Raw genomic sequence first — 27,186 nt, 5'->3', positions numbered from 1 at the left:
CGAAAAATTTTGGGACCAAAAAAAATTTGACCAAAAAAAAAGTTAGAAAAATTTTGGGGACCAAAAAAATTTTGACCCAAAAAAAACTTCAAAAAATTTTGGGACCCAAAAAATTTTGACCCAAAAAAAAGTTCGAAAAAATTTTGACCCAAAAAAATTTTGAGCCAAAAAAAAGTTCGAAAAATTTTGGGACCAAAAAAATTTTGAGCCAAAAAAAAGTTCGAAAAAATTTTGGGACCAAAAAAAAATTGACCAAAAAAAAAAAGTTAGAAAAATTTTGGGACCAAAAAAATTTTGACCCAAAAAAAAGTTCGAAAAATTTTGACCCAAAAAAAAGTTTGAAAAATTTTGGACCAAAAAAATTTGGACCCAAAAAAAAGTTCGAAAAATTTTGGGAAAAATTTGGACCAAAAAAAAGTTCGAAAAATTTTGGGACCAAAAAAATTTTGACCCAAAAAAAACTTCGAAAAATTTTGGGACAAAAAAAAAATTGACCTAAAAAAAAGTTCGAAAAATTTTGGGACCAAAAAAATTTTGACCCCAAAAAAACTTCGAAAAATTTTGACCCAAAAAAAAGTTTGAAAAATTTTGGACCAAAAAAATTTGGACCCAAAAAAAAGTTCGAAAAATTTTGGAACCAAAAAAATTTTGACCCAAAAAAAACTTCGAAAAATTTTGGGAAAAATTTGGACCCAAAAAAAAGTTCGAAAAATTTTGGAACCAAAAAAATTTTGACCCAAAAAAAACTTCGAAAAATTTTGGGAAAAATTTGGACCAAAAAAAAAGTTCGAAAAATTTTGGGACCAAAAATCTTTTGACCCAAATAAAAGTTCGAAAAATTTTGGGACCAAAAAGAATTTGACCAAAAAAAAAGTTAGAAAAATTTTGGGACCAAAAAAATTTTGACCCAAAAAAAACTTCAAAAAATTTTGGGACAAAAAAAAAATTGACCCAAAAAAAAGTTCGAAAAATTTTGGGACCAAAAAAAATTTGACCCAAAAAAAACTTCGAAAAATTTTGGGACCAAAAAAAATGTGACCCAAAAAAAAGTTAGAAAAATTTTGGGACCAAAAAAATTTTGACCCAAAAAAAATTTCGACAAATTTTGGGACCAAAACAAAATTGACCCAAAAAAAAGTTCGAAAAATTTTGGGACCAAAACAATTTTTACCCAAAAAAAAGTTTGAAAAATTTTGGGACCAAAAACATTTTGACCCAAAAAAATTTTCGAAAAAATTTTGAACCAAAAAGATTTTAAGCAAAAAAAAAATTCGAAAAATTATTGAACCCAAAAAAAACTTCGAAAAATTTTGGGACCAAAAAAATTTGGACCAAAAAAAAAGTTCGAAAGATTTTGGGACCAAAAAAGTTTTGACCCAAAAAAAACTTCGAAAAATTTTGGGACCAAAAAAAATTTGAGTCAAAAAAAAGTTCGAAAAATTTTGGGACCAAAAATCTTTTGACCCAAAAAAAGTTCGAAAAATTTTGGGACCAAAAAAAATTTGACCCAAAAAAAAGTTCGAAAAACTTTGGGACCAAAAAAAATTTTACCCCAAAAAAAGTTCGAAAAATTTTGGGACCAAAAAATTTTTAGCAAAAAAAAGTTCGAAAAATTTTGACCAAAAAAAAAGTTCGAAAAATTTTGGGACCAAAAAAATTTTGACCCAAAAAAAAGTTCGAAAAAATTTTGACCCAAAAAAATTTTGAGCAAAAAAAAATTTTGACCCAAAGAAAACTTCGAAAAAATTTTTACCCAAAAAAAGTTTGAAAAATTTTGGGAACAAAAAAATTTTGAGCCAAAAAAAAAGTTCGAAAAATTTTGGGACCAAAAAAATTTTGACCCAAAAAAAAGTTCGAAAAAATTTTGACCCAAAAAAATTTTGACCCAAAAAAAAGTTCGAAAAAATTTTGACCCAAAAAAATTTTGAGCCAAAAAAAAAGTTCGAAAAATTTTGGGACCAAAAAAATTTTGAGCCAAAAAAAAGTTCGAAAAAATTTTGGGACCAAAAAAAATTTGACCCAAAAAAAAGTTCGAAAAATTTTGGGACCAAAATAAATTTGACCCAAAAAAAAGTTAGAAAAATTTTGGGACCAAAAAAAATTTGACCAAAAAAAAAAAAGTTAGAAAAATTTTGGGACCAAAAAAATTTTGACCCAAAAAAAAGTTCGAAAAATTTTGACCCAAAAAAAAGTTTGAAAAATTTTGGACCAAAAAAATTTTTTCCCAAAAAAAAGTTCGAAAAATTTTGGGACCAAAAAAATTTTGACCCAAAAAAAAGTTTGAAAAATTTTTGACCAAAAAAATTTGGACCCAAAAAAAAGTTCGAAAAATTTTGGGACCAAAAATCTTTTGACCCAAATAAAAGTTCGAAAAATTTTGGGACCAAAAAAAATTTGACCCAAAAAAAACTTCGAAAAATTTTGGGACCAAAACAAAATTGACCCAAAAAAAAGTTCGAAAAATTTTGGGACCAAAATAAATTTGACCCAAAAAAAAGTTCGAAAAATTTTGGGACCAAAAAAATTTTTACCCAAAAAAAAGTTCGAAAAATTTTGACCAAAAAAAAGTTCGAAAAATTTTAGGACCAAAAAAATTTTTACCCAAAAAAAAGTTCGAAAAAATTTTGACCCAAAAAAATTTTGACCCAAAAAAAAGTTCGAAAAAATTGTGGGACCAAAAAAAGTTCTGACCCAAAAAAAAGTTCGAAAAATTTTGGGACCAAAAACATTTTGACCCAAAAAAAATTTCGAAAAAATTTTAACCCAAAAAGATTTTAAGAAAAAAAAAATTCGAAAAATTATTGAACCCAAAAAAAACTTCGAAAAATTTTGGGACCAAAAAAATTTGGACCAAAAAAAAAGTTCGAAAAATTTTGGGACCAAAAAAATTTTGACCCAAAAAAAAGTTCGAAAAATTTTGGGCCCAAAAAAATTTTTTCCCAAAAAAAAGTTCGAAAAATTTTGGGACCAAAAAAATTTTGACCCAAAAAAAAGTTTGAAAAATTTTGGACCAAAAAAATTTGGACCCAAAAAAAAGTTCGAAAAATTTTGGGACCAAAAATCTTTTGACCCAAATAAAAGTTCGAAAAATTTTGGGACCAAAAAAAATTTGACCCAAAAAAAAGTTCGAAAAATTTTGGGACCAAAAAAATTTTTACCCAAAAAAAAGTTCGAAAAATTTTGACCAAAAAAAAGTTCGAAAAATTTTAGGACCAAAAAAATTTTTACCCAAAAAAAAGTTCGAAAAAATTTTGACCCAAAAAAATTTTGACCCAAAAAAAAGTTCGAAAAAATTGTGGGACCAAAAAAAGTTCTGACCCAAAAAAAAGTTCGAAAAATTTTGGGACCAAAAACATTTTGACCCAAAAAAAATTTCGAAAAAATTTTTGACCCAAAAAGATTTTAAGCAAAAAAAAATTTCGAAAAATTATTGAACCCAAAAAAAACTTCGAAAAATTTTGGGACCAAAAAAATTTGGACCAAAAAAAAAGTTCGAAAAATTTTGGGACCAAAAAAGTTTTGACCCAAAAAAAACTTCGAAAAATTTTGGGAACAAAAAAATTTTGAGTCAAAAAAAAGTTCGAAAAATTTTGGGACCAAAAATCTTTTGACCCAAACAAAAGTTCGAAAAATTTTGGGACCAAAAAAAATTTGACCCAAAAAAAAGTTCGAAAAACTTTGGGACCAAAAAAACTTTTACCCAAAAAAAAGTTCGAAAAAATTTTGACCCAAAAAAATTTTGAGCAAAAAAAAAATTTTGAACCAAAGAAAACTTCGAAAAAATTTTGACCCAAAAAAAAGTTTGAAAAATTTTGGGAACAAAAAAATTTTTAGCAAAAAAAAAGTTCGAAAAATTTTGACCAAAAAAAAAGTTCGAAAAATTTTGGGACCAAAAAAATTTTGACCCAAAAAAAAGTTCGAAAAAATTTTGACCCAAAAAAATTTTGAGCAAAAAAAAATTTTGACCCAAAGAAAACTTCGAAAAAATTTTGACCCAAAAAAAAGTTTGAAAAATTTTGGGAACAAAAAAATTTTGACCAAAAAAAAAGTTTGAAAAATTTTGGGACCAAAAAAATTTTGACCCAAAAAAAAGTTCGAAAAATTTTGGGACCAAAAAAATTTTGACCCAAAAAAAAGTTCAAAAAAATTTTCACCCAAAAAAATTTTGAGCCAAAAAAAAAGTTCGAAAAATTTTGGGACCAAAAAAATTTTGACCCAAAAAAAAGTTCGAAAAAATTTTGACCCAAAAAAATTTTGAGCCAAAAAAAAAGTTCGAAAAATTTTGGGACCAAAAAAATTTTGAGCCAAAAAAAAGTTCGAAAAAATTTTGGGACCAAAAAAAATTTGACCCAAAAAGAAGTTCGAAAAATTTTGGGACCAAAAAAATTTTGACCCAAAAAAAAGTTCGAAAAATTTTGACCCAAAAAAAAGTTTGAAAAATTTTGGACCAAAAAAATTTGGACCCAAAAAAAAGTTCGAAAAATTTTGGGACCAAAAAAATTTTGACCCAAAAAAAAGTTTGAAAAATTTTGGACCAAAAAAATTTGGACCCAAAAAAAAGTTTGAAAAATTTTGGGACCAAAAAAATTTTGACCCAAAAAAAACTTCGAAAAATTTTGGGAAAAATTTTGACCAAAAAAAAAGTTCGAAAAATTTTGGGACCAAAAATCTTTTGACCCAAATAAAAGTTCGAAAAATTTTGGGACCAAAAATATTTGACCAAAAAAAAAGTTAGAAAAATTTTGGGACCAAAAAAATTTTGACCCAAAAAAAACTTCGAAAATTTTTGGGAAAAATTTGGACCAAAAAAAAAGTTCGAAAAATTTTGGGACCAAAAATCTTTTGACCCAAATAAAAGTTCGAAAAATTTTGGGACCAAAAAAATTTGACCAAAAAAAAAGTTAGAAAAATTTTGGGACCAAAAAAATTTTGACCCAAAAAAAACTTCGAAAAATTTTGGGACAAAAAAAAATTTGACCCAAAAAAAAGTTCGAAAAATTTTGGGTCCAAAAAAATTTTGACCCAAAAAAAACTTCGAAAAATTTTGGGACCAAAACAAATTTGACCCAAAAAAAAGTTCGAAAAATTTTGGGACCAAAAAGAAATTGGACCCAAAAAAAAGTTCGAAAAATTTTGGGACCAAAAAAATTTTTACCCAAAAAAAAGTTCGAAAAATTTTGACCAAAAAAAAGTTCGAAAAATTTTAGGACCAAAAAAATTTTTACCCAAAAAAAAGTTTGAAAAAATTTTGACCCAAAAAAATTTTGACCCAAAAAAAAGTTCGAAAAAATTTTGGGACCAAAAAAAGTTCTGACCCAAAAAAAAGTTCGAAAAATTTTGGGACCAAAAAAATTTTGACCAAAAAAAAGTTCGAAAAATTTTGGGACCAAAAACATTTTGACCCAAAAAAAAGTTCGAAAAAATTTTGACCCAAAAAGATTTTGAGCAAAAAAAATTTTCGAAAAATTTTGGGACCAAAAAAATTTTGACCCAAAAAAAAGTTCAAAAAATTTTGGGACCAAAAAAATTTTGAGTCAAAAAAAAGTTTGAAAAATTTTGGGACCAAAAATCTTTTGACCCAAAAAAAACTCCGAAACATTTTGGGACCAAAAAAAATTTGACCCAAAAAAAAGTTCGAAAAATTTTGGGACCAAAAAAATTTTGACCCAAAAAAAAGTTCGAAAAATTTTGGGACCAAAAAAATTTTGACCCAAAAAAAGTTCGAAAAATTTTGGGACCAAAAAAATTTGACCCAAAAAAAAGTTCGAAAAATTTTGGGACCAAAAAAATTTTGACCGAAAAAAACTTCGAAAAATTTTGGGACCAAAAAAAATTTGACCCAAAAAAAAGTTCGAAAAATTTTGGGACCAAAAAAAATTTGACCCAAATAAAAGTTCGAAAAATTTTGGGACCAAAAAAAATTTGACCAAAAAAAAAGTTAGAAAAATTTTGGGACCAAAAAAATTTTGACCCAAAAAAAACTTCGAAAAATTTTGGGACCAAAAAAAATTTGACCCAAAAAAAAGTTCGAAAAATTTTGGGACCAAAAAAATTTTGACCCAAAAAAAAGTTCGAATAATTTTGGGACCAAAAAAATTTTGACCCAAAAAAAAGTTCGAAAAAATTTTGACCCAAAAAAATTTTGAGCCAAAAAAAAAGTTCGAAAAAATTTTGGGACCAAAAAAAAGTTCGAAAAATTTTGGGACCAAAAAAATTTGGACCAAAAAAAAGTTCGAAAAATTTTGGGACCAAAAAAATTTTGACCCAAAAAAAAGTTCGAAAAATTTTGGGACCAAACAAATTTTGACCCAAAAAAAAGTTCGAAAAATTTTGGGACCAAAAAAATTTGACCCAAAAAAAAGTTCGAAAAATTTTGGGACCAAAAAAATTTTGACCCAAAAAAAACTTCGAAAAATTTTGGGACCAAAAAAAATTTGACCCAAAAAAAAGTTCGAAAAATTTTGGGACCAAAAAAAATTTGACCCAAAAAAAAGTTCAAAAAATTTTGGGACCAAAAAAATTTTGACCCAAAAAAAACTTCGAAAAATTTTGGGACCAAACTAATTTTGACCCAAAAAAAAGTTCGAAAAATTTTGGGACCAAAAAAATTTGACCCAAAAAAAAGTTCGAAAAATTTTGGGACCAAAAAAATTTTTACCCAAAAAAAAGTTCGAAAAATTTTGACCAAAAAAAAGTTCGAAAAATTTTAGGACCAAAAAAATTTTTACCCAAAAAAAAGTTCGAAAAAATTTTGACCCAAAAAAATTTTGACCCAAAAAAAAGTTCGAAAAAATTTTGGGACCAAAAAAAGTTCTGACCCAAAAAAAAGTTCGAAAAATTTTGGGACCAAAAAAATTTTGACCAAAAAAAAGTTCGAAAAATTTTGGGACCAAAAACATTTTGACCCAAAAAAAAGTTCGAAAAAATTTTGACCCAAAAAGATTTTGAGCAAAAAAAATTTTCGAAAAATTTTGGGACCAAAAAAATTTTGACCCAAAAAAAAGTTCAAAAAATTTTGGGACCAAAAAAATTTTGAGTCAAAAAAAAGTTCGAAAAATTTTGGGACCAAAAATCTTTTGACCCAAAAAAAACTCCGAAAAATTTTGGGACCAAAAAAAATTTGACCCAAAAAAAAGTTCGAAAAATTTTGGGACCAAAAAAATTTTGACCCAAAAAAAAGTTCGAAAAATTTTGGGACCAAAAAAATTTTGACCCAAAAAAAGTTCGAAAAATTTTGGGACCAAAAAAATTTGACCCAAAAAAAAGTTCGAAAAATTTTGGGACCAAAAAAATTTTGACCGAAAAAAACTTCGAAAAATTTTGGGACCAAAAAAAATTTGACCCAAAAAAAAGTTCGAAAAATTTTGGGACCAAAAAAAATTTGACCCAAATAAAAGTTCGAAAAATTTTGGGACCAAAAAAAATTTGACCAAAAAAAAAGTTAGAAAAATTTTGGGACCAAAAAAATTTTGACCCAAAAAAAACTTCGAAAAATTTTGGGACCAAAAAAAATTTGACCCAAAAAAAAGTTCGAAAAATTTTGGGACCAAAAAAATTTTGACCCAAAAAAAAGTTCGAAAAATTTTGGGACCAAACAAATTTTGACCCAAAAAAAAGTTCGAAAAATTTTGGGACCAAAAAAATTTGACCCAAAAAAAAGTTCGAAAAATTTTGGGACCAAAAAAATTTTGACCCAAAAAAAACTTCGAAAAATTTTGGGACCAAAAAAAATTTGACCCAAAAAAAAGTTCGAAAAATTTTGGGACCAAAAAAAATTTGACCCAAAAAAAAGTTCAAAAAATTTTGGGACCAAAAAAATTTTGACCCAAAAAAAACTTCGAAAAATTTTGGGACCAAACTAATTTTGACCCAAAAAAAAGTTCGAAAAATTTTGGGACCAAAAAAATTTGACCCAAAAAAAAGTTCGAAAAATTTTGGGACCAAAAAAATTTTTACCCAAAAAAAAGTTCGAAAAATTTTGACCAAAAAAAAGTTCGAAAAATTTTAGGACCAAAAAAATTTTTACCCAAAAAAAAGTTCGAAAAAATTTTGACCCAAAAAAATTTTGACCCAAAAAAAAGTTCGAAAAAATTTTGGGACCAAAAAAAGTTCTGACCCAAAAAAAAGTTCGAAAAATTTTGGGACCAAAAAAATTTTGACCAAAAAAAAGTTCGAAAAATTTTGGGACCAAAAACATTTTGACCCAAAAAAAAGTTCGAAAAAATTTTGACCCAAAAAGATTTTGAGCAAAAAAAATTTTCGAAAAATTTTGGGACCAAAAAAATTTTGACCCAAAAAAAAGTTCAAAAAATTTTGGGACCAAAAAAATTTTGAGTCAAAAAAAAGTTCGAAAAATTTTGGGACCAAAAATCTTTTGACCCAAAAAAAACTCCGAAAAATTTTGGGACCAAAAAAAATTTGACCCAAAAAAAAGTTCGAAAAATTTTGGGACCAAAAAAATTTTGACCCAAAAAAAAGTTCGAAAAATTTTGGGACCAAAAAAATTTTGACCCAAAAAAAGTTCGAAAAATTTTGGGACCAAAAAAATTTGACCCAAAAAAAAGTTCGAAAAATTTTGGGACCAAAAAAATTTTGACCGAAAAAAACTTCGAAAAATTTTGGGACCAAAAAAAATTTGACCCAAAAAAAAGTTCGAAAAATTTTGGGACCAAAAAAAATTTGACCCAAATAAAAGTTCGAAAAATTTTGGGACCAAAAAAAATTTGACCAAAAAAAAAGTTAGAAAAATTTTGGGACCAAAAAAATTTTGACCCAAAAAAAACTTCGAAAAATTTTGGGACCAAAAAAAATTTGACCCAAAAAAAAGTTCGAAAAATTTTGGGACCAAAAAAATTTTGACCCAAAAAAAAGTTCGAATAATTTTGGGACCAAAAAAATTTTGACCCAAAAAAAAGTTCGAAAAAATTTTGACCCAAAAAAATTTTGAGCCAAAAAAAAAGTTCGAAAAAATTTTGGGACCAAAAAAAAGTTCGAAAAATTTTGGGACCAAAAAAATTTGGACCAAAAAAAAGTTCGAAAAATTTTGGGACCAAAAAAATTTTGACCCAAAAAAAAGTTCGAAAAATTTTGGGACCAAACAAATTTTGACCCAAAAAAAAGTTCGAAAAATTTTGGGACCAAAAAAATTTGACCCAAAAAAAAGTTCGAAAAATTTTGGGACCAAAAAAATTTTGACCCAAAAAAAACTTCGAAAAATTTTGGGACCAAAAAAAATTTGACCCAAAAAAAAGTTCGAAAAATTTTGGGACCAAAAAAAATTTGACCCAAAAAAAAGTTCAAAAAATTTTGGGACCAAAAAAATTTTGACCCAAAAAAAACTTCGAAAAATTTTGGGACCAAAAAAATTTTTACCAAAAAAAAAGTTCGAAAAATTTTGACCAAAAAAAAAGTTCGAAAAATTTTGGGACCAAAAAAATTTTTACCCAAAAAAAAGTTCGAAAAAATTTTGACCCAAAAAAATTTTGACCCAAAAAAAAGTTCGAAAAAATTTTGGGACCAAAAAAAGTTCTGACCCAAAAAAAAGTTCGAAAAATTTTGGGACCAAAAAAATTTTGACCAAAAAAAAAGTTCGAAAAATTTTGGGACCAAAAAAATTCTGACCCAAAAAAAAGTTCGAAAAATTTTGGGACCAAAAACATTTTGACCCAAAAAAAAGTGCGAAAAAATTTTGACCCAAAAAAATTTTGAACAAAAAAAAATTTCGAAAAATTATTGAGCCCTAAAAAAACTTCGAAAAAATTTTGACCCAAAAAAAATTTCGAAAAATTTTGGGACCAAAAAAATTTTGACCAAAAAAAAGTTCGAAAAATTTTGGGACCAAAAAAATTTTGACCCCAAAAAAATTTCGATAAATTTTGGGACCAAAAAAATTTTGACCCAAAAAAAAGTTCGAAAAATTTTGGGACCAAAAAAATTTTGACCCAGAAAAAAGTTCGAAAAATTTTGGGACCAAAAAAATTTTGACCCAAAAAAAAGTTCGAAAAATTTTGGAACCAAAAAAATTTTGACCCAAAAAAAAGTTCGAAAAATTTTGGGACCAAAAAAATTTTGACCCAAAAAAAAGTTCAAAAAATTTTGGGACCAAAAAAAATTTGACCCAAAAAAAAGTTAAAAAAATTTTGGGACCAAAAAAATTTTGACCCAAAAAAAAGTTCGAAAAATTTTGGGACCAAAAAAATTTTGACCCAAAAAAAAGTTCAAAAAATTTTGGGACCAAAAAAAATTTGACCCAAAAAAAAGTTAAAAAAATTTTGGGACCAAAAAAATTTTGACCCAAAAAAAAGTTCGAAAAATTTTGGGACCAAAAAAATTTTTACCAAAAAAAAAAGTTCGAAAAATTTTGACCAAAAAAAAAGTTCGAAAAATTTTGGGACCAAAAACATTTTTACCCAAAAAAAAGTTAGAAAAAATTTTGACCCAAAAAAATTTTGACCCAAAAAAAAGTTAGAAAAAATTTTGGGACCAAAAAAAGTTCTGACCCAAAAAAAAAGTTCGAAAAATTTTGGGACCAAAAAAATTTTGACCAAAAAAAAAGTTCGAAAAATTTTGGGACCAAAAAAATTCTGACCCAAAAAAAAGTTCGAAAAATTTTGGGACCAAAAAAATTTTGACCCCAAAAAAATTTCGATAAATTTTGTGACCAAAAAAATTTTGACCCAAAAAAAAGTTCGAAAAATTTTGGGACCAAAAAAATTTTGACCCAAAAAAAAGTTCGAAAAATTTTGGGACCAAAAAAATTTTGACCCAAAAAAAAGTTCGAAAAATTTTGGGACCAATCAAATTTTGACCCAAAAAAAAGTTCGAAAAATTTTGGGACCAAAAAAATTTGACCCAAAAAAAAGTTCGAAAAATTTTGGGACCAAAAAAAATTTGACCCAAAAAAAAATTCGAAAAAATTTTGACCCAAAAAAATTTTGAGCCAAAAAAAAGTTCGAAAAAATTTTGGGACCAAAAAAAAGTTCGAAAAATTTTTGGACCAAAAAAATTTGGACCAAAAAAAAAGTTCGAAAAATTTTGGGACCAAAAAAATTTTGACCCAAAAAAAACTTCGAAAAATTTTGGGACCAAAAAAATTTTTACCCAAAAAAATTTCGAAAAAATTTTGACCCAAAAAAATTTTGACCCAAAAAAAAGTTCGAAAAAATTTTGGGACCAAAAAAAGTTCTGACCCAAAAAAAAGTTCGAAAAATTTTGGGACCAAAAAAATTTTGACCCAAAAAAAAGTTCGAAAAATTTTGGGACCAAAAAAAATTTGACCCAAAAAAAAGTTCAAAAAATTTTGGGACCAAAAAAATTTTGACCCAAAAAAAAGTTCGAAAAATTTTGGGACCAAAAAAATTTTTACCAAAAAAAAAAGTTCGAAAAATTTTGACCAAAAAAAAAGTTCGAAAAATTTTGGGACCAAAAACATTTTTACCCAAAAAAAAGTTCGAAAAAATTTTGACCCAAAAAAAAGTTCGAAAAAATTTTGGGACCAAAAAAAGTTCTGACCCAAAAAAAAGTTCGAAAAATTTTGGGACCAAAAAAATTTTGACCAAAAAAAAAGTTCGAAAAATTTTGGGACCAAAAAAATTCTGACCCAAAAAAAAGTTCGAAAAATTTTGGGACCAAAAACATTTTGACCCAAAAAAAAGTGCGAAAAAATTTTGACCCAAAAAAATTTTGAACAAAAAAAAATTTCGAAAAATTATTGAACCCTAAAAAAACTTCGAAAAAATTTTGACCCAAAAAAAAGTTCGAAAAATTTTGGGACCAAAAAAATTTTGACCCCAAAAAAATTTCGATAAATTTTGGGACCAAAAAAATTTTGACTCAAAAAAAAGTTCGAAAAATTTTGGGACCAAAAAAATTTTGACCCAAAAAAAAGTTCGAAAAATTTTGGGACCAATCAAATTTTGACCCAAAAAAAAGTTCGAAAAATTTTAGGACCAAAAAAATTTTACCCAAAAAAAAGTTCGAAAAATTTTGGGACCAAAAAAAATTTGACCCAAAAAAAAGTTCGAAAAATTTTGGGACCAAAAAAATTTTGACCCAAAAAAAAGTTCGAAAAATTTTAGGACCAAAAAAATTTTACCCAAAAAAAAGTTCGAAAAATTTTGGGACCAAAAAAATTTTGACCCAAAAAAAAGTTCGAAAAATTTTGGGACCAAAAAAATTTTGACCCAAAAAAAAGTTCGAAAAATTTTAGGACCAAAAAAATTTTGACCCAAAAAAAAGTTCGAAAAAATTTTGACCCAAAAAAATTTTGAGCCAAAAAAAAGTTCGAAAAAATTTTAGGACCAAAAAAAAGTTCGAAAAATTTTGGGACCAAAAAAATTTGGACCAAAAAAAAATTTCGAAAAATTTTGGGACCAAACAACTTTTGACCCAAAAAAAAGTTCGAAAAATTTTGGGACCAAAAAAATTTGACCCAAAAAAAAGTTCGAAAAATTTTGGGACCAAAAAAATTTTGACCCAAAAAAAACTTCGAAAAATTTTGGGACCAAAAAAAATTTGACCCAAAAAAAAGTTCGAAAAATTTTGGGACCAAAAAAAAATTGACCCAAATAAAAGTTCAAAAAATTTTGGGACCAAAAAAAATTTGACAAAAAAAAAGTTAGAAAAAATTTGGGACCAAAAAAATTTTGACCCAAAAAAAAGTTCGAAAAATTTTGGGACCACAAAAAATTTGACCAAAAAAAAAGTTCGAAAAATTTTGGGACCAAAAAAATTTTGACCCAAAAAAAAGTTCGAAAAATTTTGGGACCAAAAAAAATTTGACCCAAAAAAAAGTTCAAAAAATTTTAGGACCAAAAAAATTTTGACCCAAAAAAAAGTTCGAAAAAATTTTGGGACCAAAAAAAGTTCCGACCCAAAAAAAAGTTCGAAAAATTTTGGGACCAAAAAAATTTTGACCAAAAAAAAAGTTTGAAAAATTTTGGGACCAAAAAAATTCTGACCCAAAAAAAAGTTCGAAAAATTTTGGGACCAAAAACATTTTGACCCAAAAAAAAGTGCGAAAAATTTTGGGACCAAAAAAATTTGGACCAAAAAAAAAGTTCGAAAAATTTTGGGACCAAAAAAGTTTTGATCCAAAAAAAAGTTCGAAAAATATTGGGACCAAAAATCTTTTGACCCAAAAAAAAGTTCGAAAAATTTTGGGACCAAAAAAATTTTGACCCAAAAGAAAGTTCGAAAAATTTTGGGACCAAAAAAAATTTGACCCAAAAAAAAGTTCGAAAAATTTTGGGACCAAAAAAATGTTGACCCAAAAAAAAGTTCGAAAAAATTTTGACCCAAAAAAAAGTTCGTAAAATTTTGGGACCAAAAAAATTTTGACCAAAAAAAAATTTCGAAAAATTTTGGGACTAAAAAAATTTTGACCCAAAAAAAAGTTCGAAAAAATTTTGACCCAAAAAAATTTTGAACAAAAAAAATTTTGACCCAAAAAAAACTTCAAAAAAATTTTGACCCAAAAAAAAGTTCGAAAAGTTTTGGGACCAAAAAAATTTTGACCAAAAAAAAAGTTCGAAAAATTTTGGGACCAAAAATATTTTGACCCAAAAAAAAGTTCGAAAAATTTTGGGACCGAAAAAATTTTGACCCAAAAAAAAGTTCGAAAAATTTTGGGACCAAAAAAATTTGACCCAAAAAAAAAGTTCGAAAAATTTTGAGACCAAAAAAATTTTGAGTCAAAAAAAAGTTCGAAAAATTTTGGGACCAAAAATCTTTTGACCCAAAAAAAAGTTCGAAAAATTTTGGGACCAAAAAAATTTTGACCCAAAAAAAAGTTCGAAAAATTTTGGGGCCAAAAAAATTTTGACCCAAAAAAAAAGTTTGAAAAAATTTTGACCAAAAAAAAAGTTCGAAAAATTTTGACCAAAAAAAAAGTTCGAAAAATTTTGGGACCAAAAAAATTTTGACCCAAAAAAAAGTTCGAAAAATTTTGGGACCAAAAAAATTTTGACCCAAAAAAAAGTTCGAAAAATTTTGGGACCAAAAAAAATTTGACCCAAAAAAAAGTTAGAAAAATTTTGGGACCAAAAAAATGTTGACCCAAAAAAAAGTTCGAAAAAATTTTGACCCAAAAAAAAGTTCGTAAAATTTTGGGACCAAAAAAATTTTGACCAAAAAAAAATTTCGAAAAATTTTGGGACTAAAAAAATTTTGACCCAAAAAAAAGTTCGAAAAAATTTTGACCCAAAAAAATTTTGAACAAAAAAAATTTTGACCCAAAAAAAACTTCAAAAAAATTTTGACCCAAAAAAAAGTTCGAAAAGTTTTGGGACCAAAAAAATTTTGACCAAAAAAAAAGTTCGAAAAATTTTGGGACCAAAAATATTTTGACCCAAAAAAAAGTTCGAAAAATTTTGGGACCAAAAAAATTTTGACCCAAAAAAAAGTTCGAAAAATTTTGGGACCAAAAAAATTTGACCCAAAAAAAAAGTTCGAAAAATTTTGAGACCAAAAAAATTTTGAGTCAAAAAAAAGTTCGAAAAATTTTGGGACCAAAAATCTTTTGACCCAAAAAAAAGTTCGAAAAATTTTGGGACCAAAAACATTTTGACCCAAAAAAAAGTTCGAAAAATTTTGGGACCAAAAAAATTTTGACCCAAAAAACAGTTCGAAAAATTTTGGGACCAAAAAAATTTTGACCCAAAAAAAAGTTCGAAAAAATTTTGACCCAAAAAAATTTTGAGCCAAAAAAAAAGTTCAAAAAATTTTGGGACCAAAAAAATTTTGACCCAAAAAAAAGTTCAAAAAAATTTTGACCCAAAAAAAAGTTCGAAAAATTTTGGGACCAAAAAAATTTGGAGCAAAAAAAAAGTTCGAAAAATTTGGGGACCAAAAAAATTTTGACCCAAAAAAAACTTCGAAAAATTTTGGGCCAAAAATAATTTGACCCAAAAAAAAGTTCGAAAAAATTTTGACCCAAAAAAATTTTGAGCCAAAAAAAAAGTTCGAAAAATTTTGGGACCAAAAAAATTTTGACCCAAAAAAAAGTTCAAAAAAATTTTGACCCGAAAAAAAGTTCGAAAAATTGTGGGACCAAAAAAATTTTGACCCAAAAAAAATTTGAACAAAAAAAAATTTTGACCCAAAAAAAACTTCAAAAAAAATTTGACCCAAAAAAAAGTTCGAAAAGTTTTGGGACCGAAAAAATTTTGACCAAAGAAAAAGTTCGAAAAATTTTGGGACCAAAAAAATTTTGACCCAAAAAAAAGTTCGAAAAATTTTGGGACCAAAAAAAATTTGAGCAAAGAAAAAGTTCGAAAAAATTTTGACCCAAAAAAAAGTTCGTAAAATTTTGGGACCAAAAAAATTTTGACCAAAAAAAAAGTTCGAAAAATTTTGGGACTAAAAAAATTTTGACCCAAAAAAAAAGTTCGAAAAATTTTGAGACCAAAAAAATTTTGAGTCAAAAAAAAGTTCGAAAAATTTTGGGACCAAAAATCTTTTGACCCAAAAAAAAGTTCGAAAAATTTTGGGACCAAAAACATTTTGACCCAAAAAAAAGTTCGAAAAATTTTGGGACCAAAAAAATTTTGACCCAAAAAACAGTTCGAAAAATTTTGGGACCAAAAAAATTTTGACCCAAAAAAAAGTTCGAAAAAATTTTGACCCAAAAAAATTTTGAGCCAAAAAAAAAGTTCAAAAAATTTTGGGACCAAAAAAATTTTGACCCAAAAAAAAGTTCAAAAAAATTTTGACCCAAAAAAAAGTTCGAAAAATTTTGGGACCAAAAAAATTTGGAGCAAAAAAAAAGTTCGAAAAATTTGGGGACCAAAAAAATTTTGACCCAAAAAAAACTTCGAAAAATTTTGGGCCAAAAATAATTTGACCCAAAAAAAAGTTCGAAAAAATTTTGACCCAAAAAAATTTTGAGCCAAAAAAAAAGTTCGAAAAATTTTGGGACCAAAAAAATTTTGACCCAAAAAAAAGTTCAAAATAATTTTGACCCGAAAAAAAGTTCGAAAAATTGTGGGACCAAAAAAATTTTGACCCAAAAAAAATTTGAACAAAAAAAAATTTTGACCCAAAAAAAACTTCAAAAAAAATTTGACCCAAAAAAAAGTTCGAAAAGTTTTGGGACCGAAAAAATTTTGACCAAAGAAAAAGTTCGAAAAATTTTGGGACCAAAAAAATTTTGACCCAAAAAAAAGTTCGAAAAATTTTGGGACCAAAAAAAATTTGAGCAAAGAAAAAGTTCGAAAAAATTTTGACCCAAAAAAAAGTTCGTAAAATTTTGGGACCAAAAAAATTTTGACCAAAAAAAAAGTTCGAAAAATTTTGGGACTAAAAAAATTTTGACCCAAAAAAAGTTCGAAAAAATTTTGACCCAAAAAAAATTTGAACAAAAAAAAATTTTGACCCAAAAAAAACTTCAAAAAAAATTTGACCCAAAAAAAAGTTCGAAAAGTTTTGGGACCGAAAAAATTTTGACCAAAGAAAAAGTTCGAAAAATTTTGGGACCAAAAAAATTTTGACCCAAAAAAAAGTTCGAAAAATTTTGGGACCAAAAAAAATTTGACCCAAAAAAAAGTTCGAAAAATTTTGGGACCAAAAAAATTTGACCCAAAAAAAAGTTCGAAAAATTTTGGGACCAAAAAAATTTTGAGTCAAAAAAAAGTTCGAAAAATTTTGGGACCAAAAATCTTTTGACCCAAAAAAAAGTTCGAAAAATTTTGGGACCAAAAAAGTTTTGACCCAAAAAAAACTTCGAAAAATTTTGGGACCTAAAAAATTTTGACCAAAAAAAAGTTCGAAAAAATTTTGACCAAAAAAAATTTTGAGCCAAAAAAAAAGTTCGAAAAATTTTGGGACCAAAAAAATTTTGAGCCAAAAAAAAGTTCGAAAAATTTTGGGACCAAAAAAATTTTGACCCAAAAAAAAGTTCGAAAAAATTTTGACCCAAAAAAATTTTGAGCCAAAAAAAAAGTTCGAAAAATTTTGACCCAAAAAAATTTTGAGCAAAGAAAAAGTTCGAAAAAATTTTGACCCAAAAAAAAGTTCGAAAAATTTTGGGGCCAAAAAAATTTTGACCCAAAAAAAACTTCGAAAAATTTTGGGACCAAAAAAATTTTGACCCAAAAAAACGTTCGAAAAATTTTGGGACCAAAAAAATTTGACCCCAAAAAAAGTTCGAAAAATTTTGACCCAAAATTTGACCCAAAAAAAAACTTCAAAAACATTTTGACCCAAAAAAAAGTTCGAAAAGTTTTGGGACCAAAAATCTTTTGACCCAAAAAAAAGTTCGAAAAATTTTGGGACCAAAAATTTTGGGACCAAATAAAATTTGACCCAAAAAAAAGTTCGAAAAATTTTGACCCAAAATTTTACCCAAAAAAAACTTCAAAAAAATTTTGACCCAAAAAAAGTTCGAAAAGTTTTGGGACCAAAAATCTTTTGACCCAAAAAAAAGTTCGAAAAATTTTGGGACCAAAAAAATTTTGACCCAAAAAAAAGTTCGAAAAAATTTTGACCCAAAAAAATTTTGAGCCAAAAAAAAAGTACGAAAAATTTTGACCCAAAAAAATTTTGAGCAAAGAAAAAGTTCGAAAAAATTTTGACCCAAAAAAAAGTTCGAAAAATTTTGGGGCCAAAAAAATTTTGACCCAAAAAAAAACTTAAAAAAATTTTGGGACCAAAAAAATTTTGACCCAAAAAAAAGTTCGAAAAATTTTGGGACCAAAAAAATTTGACCCAAAAAAAAGTTCGAAAAATTTTGGGACCAAAAAAATGTTGACCCAAAAAAAAGTTCGAAAAAATTTTGACCCAAAAAAATTTTAAGCAAAGAAAAAGTTCGAAAAAATTTTGACCCAAAAAAAAGTTCGAAAAATTTTGGGACCAAAAAAATTTTGACCCAAAAAAAACTTCGAAAAAGTTTGGGACCAAAAAAATTTTTACCCAAAAAAAAGTTCGAAAAATTTTGACCCAAAATTTGACCCAAAAAAAACTTCAAAAAAATTTTGACCCAAAAAAAAGTTCGAAAAGTTTTGGGACCAAAAATCTTTTGACCCAAAAAAAAGTTTGAAAAATTTTGGGACCAAAAAATTTTGGGACCAAATAAAATTTGACCCAAAAAAAAGTTCGGAAAATTTTGACCCAAAATTTTACCCAAAAAAAACTTCAAAAAAATTTTGACCCAAAAAAAAGTTCGAAAAGTTTTGGGACCAAAAATCTTTTGACCCAAAAAAAAGTTCGAAAAATTTTGGGACCAAAAAAATTTTGACCCAAAAAAAAGTTCGAAAAAATTTTGACCCAAAAAAATTTTGAGCCAAAAAAAAAGTTCGAAAAATTTTGACCCAAAAAAATTTGAGCAAAGAAAAAGTTCGAAAAAATTTTGACCCAAAAAAAAGTTCGAAAAATTTTGGGGCCAAAAAAATTTTGACCAAAAAAAAACTTCGAAAAATTTTGGGACCAAAAAAATTTTGACCCAAAAAAAAGTTTGAAAAATTTTGGGACCAAAAAAATTTGACCCAAAAAAAAGTTCGAAAAATTTTGGGACCAAAAAAATGTTGACCCAAAAAAAAGTTCGAAAAAATTTTGACCCAAAAAAATTTTGAGCAAAGAAAAAGTTCGAAAAAATTTTGACCCAAAAAAAAGTTCGAAAAATTTTGGGACCAAAAAAATTTTGACCCAAAAAAAAGTTCGAAAAATTTTGGAACCAAAAAAATTTTTACCCAAAAAAAAGTTCGAAAAATTTTGGGACTAAAAAATTTTTGACCCAAAAAAAAGTTCGAAAAAATTTTGACCCAAAAAAATTTTGACCCAAAAAAAAGTTCGAAAAATTTTGGGACCAAAAAATTTTTGACCCAAAAAAAAGTTCGAAAAATTTTGGGACCAAAAAAATTTGGAGCAAAAAAAAAGTTCGAAAAATTTTGGGACCAAAAAAATTTTGACCAAAAAAACAGTTCGAAAAATTTTGGGACCAAAAAAATTTTGACCCAAAAAAAACTTCGAAAAATTTTGGGCCAAAAAAATTGGACCCAAAAAAAAGTTCGAAAAATTTTGGGACCAAAAAAATTTTGACCCAAAAAAAAGTTCGAAAAATTTTGGGACTAAAAAAATTTTGACCCAAAAAAAAGTTTGAAAAAATTTTGACCCAAAAAAATTTTGAACAAAAAAAAATTTTGACCCAAAAAAAACTTCAAAAAAATTTTGACCCAAAAAAAAGTTCGAAAAATTTTGGGACCGAAAATCTTTTGACCCAAAAAAAAGTTCGAAAAATTTTGGGACCAAAAAAGTTTTGACCCAAAAAAAACTTCGAAAAATTTTGGGACCTAAAAAATTTTGACCAAAAAAAAGTTCGAAAAAATTTTGATTAAAAAAAATTTTGAGCCAAAAAAAAGTTCGAAAAATTTTGGGACCAAAAAAATTTTGACCCAAAAAAAACTTCGAAAAATTTTGGGACCAAAAAAAAAGTTCGAAAAATTTTGGGACCAAAAAAGTTTTGACCCAAAAAAAAGTTCGAAAAATTTTGGGACCAAAAAAATTTTGACACAAAAAAAAGTTCGAAAAATTTTGGGACCAAAAAAAATTTGACCCAAAAAAAAGTTCGAAAAATTTTGGGACCAAAAAAATTGGACCCAAAAAAAAGTTCGAAAAATTTTGGGACCAAAAAAATTTTGACCCAAAAAAAAGTTCGAAAAATTTTGGGACTAAAAAAATTTTGACCCAAAAAAAAGTTTGAAAAAATTTTGACCCAAAAAAATTTTGAACAAAAAAAAATTTTGACCCAAAAAAAACTTCAAAAAAATTTTGACCCAAAAAAAAGTTCGAAAAATTTTGGGACCGAAAATCTTTTGACCCAAAAAAAAGTTCGAAAAATTTTGGGACCAAAAAAGTTTTGACCCAAAAAAAACTTCGAAAAATTTTGGGACCTAAAAAATTTTGACCAAAAAAAAGTTCGAAAAAATTTTGATTAAAAAAAATTTTGAGCCAAAAAAAAGTTCGAAAAATTTTGGGACCAAAAAAATTTTGACCCAAAAAAAACTTCGAAAAATTTTGGGACCAAAAAAAAAGTTCGAAAAATTTTGGGACCAAAAAAGTTTTGACCCAAAAAAAAGTTCGAAAAATTTTGGGACCAAAAAAATTTTGACACAAAAAAAAGTTCGAAAAATTTTGGGACCAAAAAAAATTTGACCCAAAAAAAAGTTCGAAAAATTTTGGGACCAAAAAAAATTTGACCCAAAAAAAAGTTCGAAAAATTTTGGGACCAAAAAAATTTGACCCAAAAAAAAGTTCGAAAAATTTTGGGACCAAAAAAATTTTGAGTCAAAAAAAAGTTCGAAAAATTTTGGGACCAAAAATCTTTTGACCCAAAAAAAAGTTCGAAAAATTTTGGGACCAAAAAAGTTTTGACCCAAAAAAAACTTCGAAAAATTTTGGGACCTAAAAAATTTTGACCAAAAAAAAGTTCGAAAAAATTTTGACCAAAAAAAATTTTGAGCCAAAAAAAAAGTTCGAAACATTTTGGGACCAAAAAAATTTTGACCCAAAAAAAAGTTCGAAAAATTTTGGGACCAAAAAAATTTTGACCCAAAAAAAAGTTCGAAAAAATTTTGACCCAAAAAAATTTTGAGCCAAAAAAAAAGTTCGAAAAATTTTGACCCAAAAAAATTTTGAGCAAAGAAAAAGTTTGAAAAAATTTTGACCCAAAAAAAAGTTCGAAAAATTTTGGGGCCAAAAAAATTTTGACCCAAAAAAAACTTCGAAAAATTTTGGGACCAAAAAAATTTTGACCCAAAAAAAAGTTCGAAAAATTTTGGGACCAAAAAAATTTGACCCCAAAAAAAGTTCGAAAAATTTTGACCCAAAATTTGACCCAAAAAAAACTTCAAAAACATTTTGACCCAAAAAAAAGTTCGAAAAGTTTTGGGACCAAAAATCTTTTGACCCAAAAAAAAGTTCGAAAAATTTTGGGACCAAAAATTTTGGGACCAAATAAAATTTGACCCAAAAAAAAGTTCGAAAAATTTTGACCCAAAATTTTACCCAAAAAAAACTTCAAAAAAATTTTGACCCAAAAAAAAGTTCGAAAAGTTTTCGGACCAAAAATCTTTTGACCCAAAAAAAAGTTCGAAAAATTTTGGGACCAAAAAATTTTGACCCAAAAAAAAGTTCGAAAAATTTTGGGACCAAAAAAATGTTGACACAAAAAAAAGTTCGAAAAAATTTTGACCCAAAAAAATTTTAAGCAAAGAAAAAGTTCGAAAAAAGTTTGACCCAAAAAAAAGTTCGAAAAATTTTGGGACCAAAAAAATTTTGACCCAAAAAAAACTTCGAAAAATTTTGGGACCAAAAAAAATTTTACCCAAAAAAAAGTTCGAAAAATTTTGACCCAAAATTTGACCCAAAAAAAACTTCAAAAAAATTTTGACCCAAAAAAAAGTTCGAAAAGTTTTGGGACCAAAAATCTTTTGACCCAAAAAAAAGTTCGAAAAATTTTGGGACCAAAAAAATTTGACCCCAAAAAAAGTTCGAAAAATTTTGACCCAAAATTTGACCCAAAAAAAACTTCAAAAACATTTTGACCCAAAAAAAAGTTCGAAAAGTTTTGGGACCAAAAATCTTTTGACCCAAAAAAAAGTTCGAAAAATTTTGGGACCAAAAATTTTGGGACCAAATAAAATTTGACCCAAAAAAAAGTTCGAAAAATTTTGACCCAAAATTTTACCCAAAAAAAACTTCAAAAAAATTTTGACCCAAAAAAAAGTTCGAAAAGTTTTCGGACCAAAAATCTTTTGACCCAAAAAAAAGTTCGAAAAATTTTGGGACCAAAAAATTTTGACCCAAAAAAAAGTTCGAAAAATTTTGGGACCAAAAAAATTTTGACCCAAAAAAAAGTTCGAAAAAATTTTGACCCAAAAAAATTTGGAGCCAAAAAAAAAGTTCGAAAAATTTTGACCCAAAAATATTTTGAGCAAAGAAAAAGTTCGAAAAAATTTTGATCCAAAAAAAAGTTCGAAAAATTTTGGGGCCAAAAAAATTTTGACCCAAAAAAAAACTTCAAAAAATTTTGGGACCAAAAAAATTTTGACCCAAAAAAAAGTTCGAAAAATTTTGGGACCAAAAAAATTTCACCCAAAAAAAAGTTCGAAAAATTTTGGGACCAAAAAAATGTTGACACAAAAAAAAGTTCGAAAAAATTTTGACCCAAAAAAATTTTAAGCAAAGAAAAAGTTCGAAAAAAGTTTGACCCAAAAAAAAGTTCGAAAAATTTTGGGACCAAAAAAATTTTGACCCAAAAAAAACTTCGAAAAATTTTGGGACCAAAAAAAATTTTACCCAAAAAAAAGTTCGAAAAATTTTGACCCAAAATTTGACCCAAAAAAAACTTCAAAAAAATTTTGACCCAAAAAAAAGTTCGAAAAGTTTTGGGACCAAAAATCTTTTGACCCAAAAAAAAGTTTGAAAAATTTTGGGACCAAAAAATTTTGGGACCAAATAAAATTTGACCCAAAAAAAAGTTCGAAAAATTTTGACCCAAAATTTTACCCAAAAAAAACTTCAAAAAAATTTTGACCCAAAAAAAAGTTCGAAAAGTTTTGGGACCAAAAATCTTTTGACCCAAAAAAAAGTTCGAAAAATTTTGGGACCAAAAAAATTTTGACCCAAAAAAAAGTTCGAAAAAATTTTGACCCAAAAAAAATTTGAGCCAAAAAAAAAGTTCGAAAAATTTTGACCCAAAAAAATTTGAGCAAAGAAAAAGTTCGAAAAAATTTTGACCCAAAAAAAAGTTCGAAAAATTTTGGGGCCAAAAAAATTTTGACCAAAAAAAAACTTCGAAAAATTTTGGGACCAAAAAAATTTTGACCCAAAAAAAAGTTCGAAAAAATTTTGACCCAAAAAAATTTTGAGCAAAGAAAAAGTTCGAAAAAATTTTGACCCAAAAAAAAGTTCGAAAAATTTTGGGACCAAAAAAATTTTGACCCAAAAAAAAGTTCGAAAAATTTTGGGACCAAAAAAATTTTTACCCAAAAAAAAGTTCGAAAAATTTTGACCCAAAATTTGACCCAAAAAAAACTTCAAAAAAATTTTGACCCAAAAAAAAGTTCGAAAAGTTTTGGGACCAAAAATCTTTTGACCCAAAAAAAAGTTTGAAAAATTTTGGGACCAAAAAATTTTGGGACCAAATAAAATTTGACCCAAAAAAAAGTTCGAAAAATTTTGACCCAAAATTTTACCCAAAAAAAACTTCAAAAAAATTTTGACCCAAAAAAAAGTTCGAAAAGTTTTGGGACCAAAAATCTTTTGACCCAAAAAAAAGTTCGAAAAATTTTGGGACCAAAAAAATTTTGACCCAAAAAAAAGTTCGAAAAAATTTTGACCCAAAAAAATTTTGAGCCAAAAAAAAAGTTCGAAAAATTTTGACCGAAAAAAATTTGAGCAAAGAAAAAGTTCGAAAAATTTTGGGGCCAAAAAAATTTTGACCAAAAAAAAACTTCGAAAAATTTTGGGACCAAAAAAATTTTGACCCAAAAAAAAGTTCGAAAAATTTTGGGACCAAAAAAATTTGACCCAAAAAAAAGTTCGAAAAATTTTGGGACCAAAAAAATGTTGACCCAAAAAAAAGTTCGAAAAAATTTTGACCCAAAAAAATTTTGAGCAAAGAAAAAGTTCGAAAAAATTTTGACCCAAAAAAAAGTTCGAAAAATTTTGGGACCAAAAAAATTTTGACCCAAAAAAAAGTTCGAAAAATTTTGGGACCAAAAAAATTTTTACCCAAAAAAAAGTTCGAAAAATTTTGGGACTAAAAAATTTTTGACCCAAAAAAAAGTTCGAAAAAATTTTGACGCAAAAAAATTTTGACCCAAAAAAAAGTTCGAAAAATTTTGGGACCAAAAAATTTTTGACCCAAAAAAAAGTTCGAAAAATTTTGGGACCAAAAAAATTTGGAGCAAAAAAAAAGTTCGAAAAATTTTGGGACCAAAAAAATTTTGACCCAAAAAAAACTTCAAAAAATTTTGGGCCAAAAAAAATTGGACCCAAAAAAAAGTTCGAAAAATTTTGGGACCAAAAACATGTTGACCCAAAAAAAAGTTCGAAAAAATTTTGACCCAAAAAAATTTTAAGCAAAGAAAAAGTTCGAAAAAATTTTGACCCAAAAAAAAGTTCGAAAAATTTTGGGACCAAAAAAATTTTGACCCAAAAAAAACTTCGAAAAATTTTGGGACCAAAAAAATTTTTACCCAAAAAAAAGTTTGAAAAATTTTGACCCAAAATTTGACCCAAAAAAAACTTCAAAAAAATTTTGACCCAAAAAAAAGTTCGAAAAGTTTTGGGACCAAAAATCTTTTGACGCAAAAAAAGTTTGAAAAATTTTGGGACCAAAAAATTTTGGGACCAAATAAAATTTGACCCAAAAAAAAGTTCGAAAAATTTTGACCCAAAATTTTACCCAAAAAAAACTTCAAAAAAATTTTGACCCAAAAAAAAGTTCGAAAAGTTTTGGGACCAAAAATCTTTTGACCCAAAAAAAAGTTCGAAAAATTTTGGGACCAAAAAAATTTTGACCCAAAAAAAAGTTCGAAAAAATTTTGACCCAAAAAAATTTTGAGCCAAAAAAAAAGTTCGAAAAATTTTGACCCAAAAAAATTTGAGCAAAGAAAAAGTTCGAAAAAATTTTGACCCAAAAAAAAGTTCGAAAAATTTTGGGGCCAAAAAAATGTTGACCCAAAAAAAAGTTCGAAAAAATTTTGACCCAAAAAAATTTTGAGCAAAGAAAAAGTTCGAAAAAATTTTGACCCAAAAAAAAGTTCGAAAAATTTTGGGACCAAAAAAATTTTGACCCAAAAAAAAGTTCGAAAAATTTTGGAACCAAAAAAATTTTTACCCAAAAAAAAGTTCGAAAAATTTTGGGACTAAAAAATTTTTGACCCAAAAAAAAGTTCGAAAAAATTTTGACCCAAAAAAATTTTGACCCAAAAAAAAGTTCGAAAAATTTTGGGACCAAAAAATTTTTGACCCAAAAAAAAGTTCGAAAAATTTTGGGACCAAAAAAATTTGGAGCAAAAAAAAAGTTCGAAAAATTTTGGGACCAAAAAAATTTTGACCAAAAAAACAGTTCGAAAAATTTTGGGACCAAAAAAATTTTGACCCAAAAAAAACTTCGAAAAATTTTGGGCCAAAAAAATTGGACCCAAAAAAAAGTTCGAAAAATTTTGGGACCAAAAAAATTTTGACCCAAAAAAAAGTTCGAAAAATTTTGGGACTAAAAAAATTTTGACCCAAAAAAAAGTTTGAAAAAATTTTGACCCAAAAAAATTTTGAACAAAAAAAAATTTTGACCCAAAAAAAACTTCAAAAAAATTTTGACCCAAAAAAAAGTTCGAAAAATTTTGGGACCGAAAATCTTTTGACCCAAAAAAAAGTTCGAAAAATTTTGGGACCAAAAAAGTTTTGACCCAAAAAAAACTTCGAAAAATTTTGGGACCTAAAAAATTTTGACCAAAAAAAAGTTCGAAAAAATTTTGATTAAAAAAAATTTTGAGCCAAAAAAAAGTTCGAAAAATTTTGGGACCAAAAAAATTTTGACCCAAAAAAAACTTCGAAAAATTTTGGGACCAAAAAAAAAGTTCGAAAAATTTTGGGACCAAAAAAGTTTTGACCCAAAAAAAAGTTCGAAAAATTTTGGGACCAAAAAAATTTTGACACAAAAAAAAGTTCGAAAAATTTTGGGACCAAAATAAATTTGACCCAAAAAAAAGTTCGAAAAATTTTGGGACCAAAAAAATTGGACCCAAAAAAAAGTTCGAAAAATTTTGGGACCAAAAAAATTTTGACCCAAAAAAAAGTTCGAAAAATTTTGGGACTAAAAAAATTTTGACCCAAAAAAAAGTTTGAAAAAATTTTGACCCAAAAAAATTTTGAACAAAAAAAAATTTTGACCCAAAAAAAACTTCAAAAAAATTTTGACCCAAAAAAGAGTTCGAAAAATTTTGGGACCGAAAATCTTTTGACCCAAAAAAAAGTTCGAAAAATTTTGGGACCAAAAAAGTTTTGACCCAAAAAAAACTTCGAAAAATTTTGGGACCTAAAAAATTTTGACCAAAAAAAAGTTCGAAAAAATTTTGATTAAAAAAAATTTTGAGCCAAAAAAAAGTTCGAAAAATTTTGGGACCAAAAAAATTTTGACCCAAAAAAAACTTCGAAAAATTTTGGGACCAAAAAAAAAGTTCGAAAAATTTTGGGACCAAAAAAGTTTTGACCCAAAAAAAAGTTCGAAAAATTTTGGGACCAAAAAAATTTTGACACAAAAAAAAGTTCGAAAAATTTTGGGACCAAAAAAAATTTGACCCAAAAAAAAGTTCGAAAAATTTTGGGACCAAAAAAAATTTGACCCAAAAAAAAGTTCGAAAAATTTTGGGACCAAAAAAATTTGACCCAAAAAAAAGTTCGAAAAATTTTGGGACCAAAAAAATTTTGAGTCAAAAAAAAGTTCGAAAAATTTTGGGACCAAAAATCTTTTGACCCAAAAAAAAGTTCGAAAAATTTTGGGACCAAAAAAGTTTTGACCCAAAAAAAACTTCGAAAAATTTTGGGACCTAAAAAATTTTGACCAAAAAAAAGTTCGAAAAAATTTTGACCAAAAAAAATTTTGAGCCAAAAAAAAAGTTCGAAACATTTTGGGACCAAAAAAATTTTGACCCAAAAAAAAGTTCGAAAAATTTTGGGACCAAAAAAATTTTGACCCAAAAAAAAGTTCGAAAAAATTTTGACCCAAAAAAATTTTGAGCCAAAAAAAAAGTTCGAAAAATTTTGACCCAAAAAAAATTTTGAGCAAAGAAAAAGTTTGAAAAAATTTTGACCCAAAAAAAAGTTCGAAAAATTTTGGGGCCAAAAAAATTTTGACCCAAAAAAAACTTCGAAAAATTTTGGGACCAAAAAAATTTTGACCCAAAAAAAAGTTCGAAAAATTTTGGGACCAAAAAAATTTGACCCCAAAAAAAGTTCGAAAAATTTTGACCCAAAATTTGACCCAAAAAAAACTTCAAAAACATTTTGACCCAAAAAAAAGTTCGAAAAGTTTTGGGACCAAAAATCTTTTGACCCAAAAAAAAGTTCGAAAAATTTTGGGACCAAAAATTTTGGGACCAAATAAAATTTGACCCAAAAAAAAGTTCGAAAAATTTTGACCCAAAATTTTACCCAAAAAAAACTTCAAAAAAATTTTGACCCAAA

The sequence above is a fragment of the Astyanax mexicanus genome, chromosome 1 (assembly GCF_023375975.1).
Source record: "Astyanax mexicanus isolate ESR-SI-001 chromosome 1, AstMex3_surface, whole genome shotgun sequence".
In the NCBI taxonomy this organism is placed as follows: domain Eukaryota; kingdom Metazoa; phylum Chordata; class Actinopteri; order Characiformes; family Acestrorhamphidae; genus Astyanax; species Astyanax mexicanus.
Note: the sequence above shows the minus strand (reverse complement) of the source record.